Genomic DNA, 6,000 nt, shown 5'->3' on the forward strand with positions numbered 1-6,000 from the left:
AAGGGGCTCTGGTGCGGAGCTTTTAAGGAGCGGACGGATCAACTTCACGGTTTTGATTGGTATAATGACTTTATCCCTGAGAAGATTCTTGACATTTTCTTTGGTAACGTGGACTGTACGAGACTGAATTGGGAGGCTAAAATACAGAAAATAAATAACATCATTGCCGCTTGGCGACACAGGCAGTTAAGCTATAAAGGTAAAGCGCTCGTGATTAACGGCCTACTAGCTTCAACATTATGGTATAACGCCACTTCACTACCGATGCCTGCTTGGGCAGTATCACAGATTGAACAATCACTTTATGATTTCTTTTGGAACTACAAACGTCATCTGGCTACAAAGGACATCCTGGCCCTTCCCCTAAAGGAAGGTGGTTTCAACATCCCTCGTTTGCAGACTAAAATCGGAAGTTTACGTCTGAACACCTTGAGGAGGCGTCTTTCAGAGGAAAAAGCACACTGGAAACATTTCACTTCATACTTTCTTCGTATCTCCAATCTTCGTCTTGGAAAGATGTCTCTTGCACTGGACTATTCGTTGCAGCGTATCGATCGAGACATACCCAGTTTTCATAAGGAACTGCTAACGGCTTGGCACCGACATAAGGATCACCGCGTGCGGACCGGATCCGCTGAGTCCGTCACTGATATCCTTAATGAGCCCCTGTTCCTGAACCCTGAAATTACCACTGAAGACAAGCCCCTGATCTTTACAGATTGGATTGCAGCTGGAATCACCCGGATTAGAGACATCTGCTATGAAGTTATCCCGGGGTACCAACCTGTGTCAGCCATACACGACATGATAACAGAGAAAAATCCGCGCACCTTATCTAGAACAACAGAAGAACTGAGAGAGCTATTTGTCGCTCTTCCCCCAGAATGGTCCCAAAAGATCTGTACTGCCTCAGTGTGGCCACCGCCTCCCTTGCAACCTTGTTTTGGCATTGAGAACTCCAGCCCTGGACAAACACCCATCGATATTTCATCGTGCAGGACGCGTCATTTTTACACACATTTGCTGCAAGCCGAGAAGCCCGTTATCCCTGCTGTAGACCATTGGAAGCAGAATCTTCAACCAGAACCCTGCTTTAACGCTAAACAATGGAAAGCTTTATACCCACCGCTAATCAACAACAAACACGGTGATGTAAACTGGAAGATCACCCACAGAGGTCTCCCCACCGCCTTGTCTTTAAACAGGATCGGGGTTTATGCCACACCGTATTGTCACCGATGTGGTGTTACCGACACCTTGGAGCACGCCATACTCGACTGCCCTACTGTCCATAATTTCTGGAACCAGCTACAGACATATGTGGATAAAATCACTGGACGGAAACTGACACTCACCACACAAGTAAAGTTATTTGGAAAAGCCAAAACGAACAATGACTCTCTAACACCGAGATCACTAGATTTAGTCAACTGGACACTAACATTGGCCCGCTGGGCTATCTATAAATCCGCCGTCAACTACCGAACAAAGAACTTGACATATCCGCCCGAAGCGCTGTTTAAAGCTATGGTGAAATCGCATTTGCGTTTCCAATACAAGTTATAAGTTAAGACACACGCAATATTACTTTCCACATCATTGGTGTTTAGGAGAGGCTTTTGCTAAAGTAGAAAATGACACTTTAACTTTTACATTGTGATAAAAATATTGAGCTACTAAATGATGTAAATTAACGAGACCCTAAATGGAAACTTTTAAGGAACACTGATAAGTCTTATTTATTTTATGACACTATTGTAAAAATAACGATGTCTAAATAGTTGATAAAATAACTAGAGGATTGTAAATAAAAAAGCTCTTTGAGCCTTTTAAGAAAAAAAAACAAAAAAAACCGGTTTTCGTCCGATCACCGAAGTCAAGTCCTGTTGGGCGGCGTCAGTACCTGGCTGGGTGACCACCTGGGAATACGCCGTGTTGTAGACTTTTGGACCCATTTTTGGACTGGACTCTTCAGAGAAGATTTGCAGACGCCTCCACATCCTTGAGCCCTCTGTTTTCAAAATGTTTTTTTTTTTTTTTTTTCATTTTTTTTCCAGCAAGTTGACGGCATATTAGAACATTTTCTTGTTTGATTACAACGCTGCAGCACTCACCACTAGACTAGATGTATCTCTTGAATGTCGCTATGATGACTGAACACTGGAGAATTGCCCTTTTGTTATTTGAAGTTTTAGCTGGCTTTGGAATTTCTTGGTTGGGTATCCGAGACGTAATTGCAATTTCATCAAAACAGCAATTAAACGCCTTCCTTCGAAGAGACGTCAAAGAGAGTCCAAGCAATTGAGCAACTTTTGACTAGTTTCTTTCTTCTACGACTACACCACAGGGAACGTACCGGTTCTCGTCCGATCACCGAAGTGAAGTCCTGTTGGGCGGCGTCAGTACCTGGCTGGGTGACCACCTGGGAATACGCCGTGTTCTAGAGTTTTGGAGCGATTTTTAGACTGGACTCTTCAGAGATGATTTCCCTACGTCTCCACATCGTTGACCCCTCTTTTTTTCAAAATGTTTTTAACAGCATTCAGAATAATTGCGGAGCTTTAAAATAAATCTGGAGTCCAGATTAACATTCGTATGATGCGGTATGATACGGTTATTATACGTACTATTCGTGCCTTTTCAGGTTAATAATCGTAAAAGTGGTGTTTTCAGTTTATTAAACTGGAAATCGCGCCTCTTACGAATAATAATCGTGACATTGTACGAATAAAATCGGTATGTGGCGTTATTTTCAGGACATTATTCGTAAATGTAGCAAAGTTTGCCAACGAGGAATTTGCTATCTGCATGCTGCCATTACGGTAAAAAATGTAAAGGGCTAGAACTTCTAAACTGATGGCGTTTACGGCCAAAAAGTTATCTTCGTTTATTGACTTGGCCTAAAACTATCGATAAATCTTATCAGTGAGCTATACTTTCCCTAAGCGACTTTTTTATATATATAAAACAGTTATAGCCACGAAGGATAGTTACGCGATCGATGCGAAGCCATGTCACCGATCGACCCGCTGCGTATTTTGGTATTCTTCTTTGGTTTTAACCGAGCTCTTTTTACTGTCATAAGGTATTCCATAGTCTCGGGAAAATGGAAATTAAAAGGAACGGTCGATTAGTTAATATTCCGTGGCCATGGGTTATTCGAAAGCGAAACCAACAACAGCCAATGGTTTTTTTAGCTATGAGCTGCGTGGCGTTTCTTCTAAAAGTTATAATTTGAAACGGACTTTTCTCATTTGCAATCACACATGGAAAATACATTTCAATGTCCTACTGAAACTTAAAGTGAACAACTAGGGTTGATTTGATGCATTTCAGGGGTTTATTCGTTAACGAACTCAAATTAAAACGAAATGAAGAACTTCGTAGCAAATATGCAAGTTCGTGTCAAAACATTTGTGGTCAAAATTCGTCGTGTTTACGCGAATATTTGGCAAATAGTACGATTTTAAGTCTATCTATGGAAAGTATGGCTTCTTTGGTAAAGGTATTATTTATTGAATTCCTTAGCAAAGCAATGAACAGGCATTTCTGTGATAGATGATAAAATTGAATAACATTTGATAAGCCAACGAAAAGCGCAATGAACGAAATGTATTATGCAAACTAGACGCTTTGTTACGTGTACCCAGGCAGTCGTTATACTGAGAAGCAATAGCTATATTGCAATTGAGCTAAATGTTCTGCATTTGAAGTTGTACGAAATTCAATCGAATTGATGTGCTTAGGCTATTCTGCTTTTGATTGCATTTCTTGGAATCGATTAATAGCTTATTACTCGTTTGCAAGTCTTTAGGGTGTGAAATGAGTCAAGGTCTTTATATCAACCTATAAACGTTTCAGTGTATTTTCCTTAGCCTTTGTCGTTGTTATTTGTGTTTCTCAAGCAAGCGAGGAGACATTTTGAATTTCATAGTTATGGCGATGCGTGACATAGACCTACGAACGCGGTTGTCGAAATCATATACTTATCTCGTGATTTTTAGCCCATTTAGAAGTTAAAGTATTAGGAAAAGTGCTTATGTAAATGCTTGTTTGTTCAGTACAGATAATCAGTCGCCTAGATAGCCAAAGTAAGTTCCAGATGTTTACAATATTTTCCGGCCGCAGTGTAGGCGTACCGCGGAGGTACACCAACATAGCGGTTCCATACTGGTCTCTGTAAATTTGTGCAAAATATTTCGACGAATACCTGAGCTTGGGAAAACGCACAGGCTTAACAATTCGAGGAGTGTCATCTTTATTAATCTCCTATAACATCACAATTTCTTGATTTTATTCACTAAATGGTTTTCGAATAAATTTTTTATTGCGTCAGGATTGCGTAACTGAGCAAGCCAAGAATTGTTTTGCTGGGGTCAGCTAAAATGTACAATAATTCGCTACATGAGTTTCACTCTTGTTAAGACACCTAAATCTGTTACAAGTAAATAACGAGAGAATATCGTTTAGTTCGAGATTTTATCTTTATTATACTTGACGAAGTTTCTCAGAACATTTTACTTAGGTGTACTCGAACAGATGAATTCGTAAACAAATTCTCTAACCTTTCTGCTCTTGTTGCTCAGACGTTCTTGAGCTCGTACTGGGATTCTGCTTGGTTCACGATCACGTCTAAAAATACGAAGACGCTTCTGAAGATGCTTTTTATCAAGTTGAAGAGTTGATAGCCCCGGTCGATGGCTCCTTTGGTATAACATGATTCATGATTCACTCAAAATGTTCGCTCGTAAATTGATCTCTCGTATGGCTTGCAGCGACCCGTTCCGAAAACGCTTAACGTCCTTTAGTGTTGGTCTACCTTGAATGGTGTGTTCGTTTGTATGTGATTTCATCGCCCTAGAAATCATGGAATCCGTGCTAACCTTTCTCGACGACAACCCTGTAAATTCCATGTGCTGAGCGCATTCACAGGTGGCGCATGCGCTTTAGAGACCAGACGGCGACTTGTGACTGAACGTGGAAAAAGAAAAAAAAGAAGAAAAAACGGAGCCGAAATTTAAACCCAGGCCTCACTGCCTGGGTAATAAGATGTGAATTCCGAAAGAACAGAACTGCCGGCGCCAAGTTTCAATGGATTGGCCCAATGCTTTTTTTGTTTTGGAAAAAGAAGTATACATCGAAATTGATAAACTGAAACACTGTGAAAAATAGCCGACTATTTCAAAAGCTCTTTTCTAATGCCACGAACGTAAACGTTTGTCAGGTTTTTAACAAACTCAGACGAATTACGATCGACTGCGAATACTTTGTTTATACTTTCAGTCCAAGCATGCAACTTACGAATAATAAGCGTTGCACTGTACGGTTAACATCCGTATTTCACTAGGTTTCCTGGTAATTAAACGTACGTGAAACAAATTTATGTGGATCCCGCGACTGTATAACGGCGGGGAAAAGCGCGGCACTTAGATCGCTGGAGCTAATTCTTTGACTTCGCACCTGGGCATCGCAGCATGTAGAGCGTAAAAATTCGCAAATAATTAAAACCTTACATCAAGCTTTGCTGAAATAATTCTTCTCAAAACTTCAGATAAATTCTCCTTTACACTACCGACAAAGATTGATTATAAACTAAAAAGCGAAATTGTCCCACTTTTCGCCAAGTCGCATAGTATGGTTGGCCGTTCGTTTCAATATTACGACAGGGTACACGCGGGTTTTTCTGCGGCGTATACTTGTTTACATACGTTACGTATGGGCTTTAAGCTCATACATACGACCGTTTCGATCGCGTATATACGCATTTTTAAAGGGCCACGCATTTGCGTAAATTCAAGGGCGGGGATATGCGAAATAAATGCCCAAATATATGCGTCCTACAAGGACCCATATATACGCGTGCTAAAATGCGCGTATATGCGGGTCTCGTAAATTACGTTGTATATGCCAGCACGAAATGTGCCTTTTTAAGAGAATGGCTGTTCGTGTATGATAGCAATGGAAATTACTTTAACTAAAAATCGTCAATATGGCGGCAGT

The 6,000-nt window shown here is 40.7% G+C and overlaps 1 pseudogene; it reads left to right on the plus strand.

Annotated features, from left to right (window-relative positions):
* The first annotated feature begins 2,328 nt into the window (after positions 1-2,328).
* LOC145461638 (5S ribosomal RNA) lies at positions 2,329-2,447 on the plus strand (annotated as a pseudogene).
* The last annotated feature ends 3,553 nt before the right edge of the window (positions 2,448-6,000 follow it).

The sequence above is a fragment of the Orbicella franksi genome, chromosome 11 (assembly GCF_964199315.1).
Source record: "Orbicella franksi chromosome 11, jaOrbFran1.1, whole genome shotgun sequence".
Lineage (NCBI taxonomy): Eukaryota > Metazoa > Cnidaria > Anthozoa > Scleractinia > Merulinidae > Orbicella > Orbicella franksi.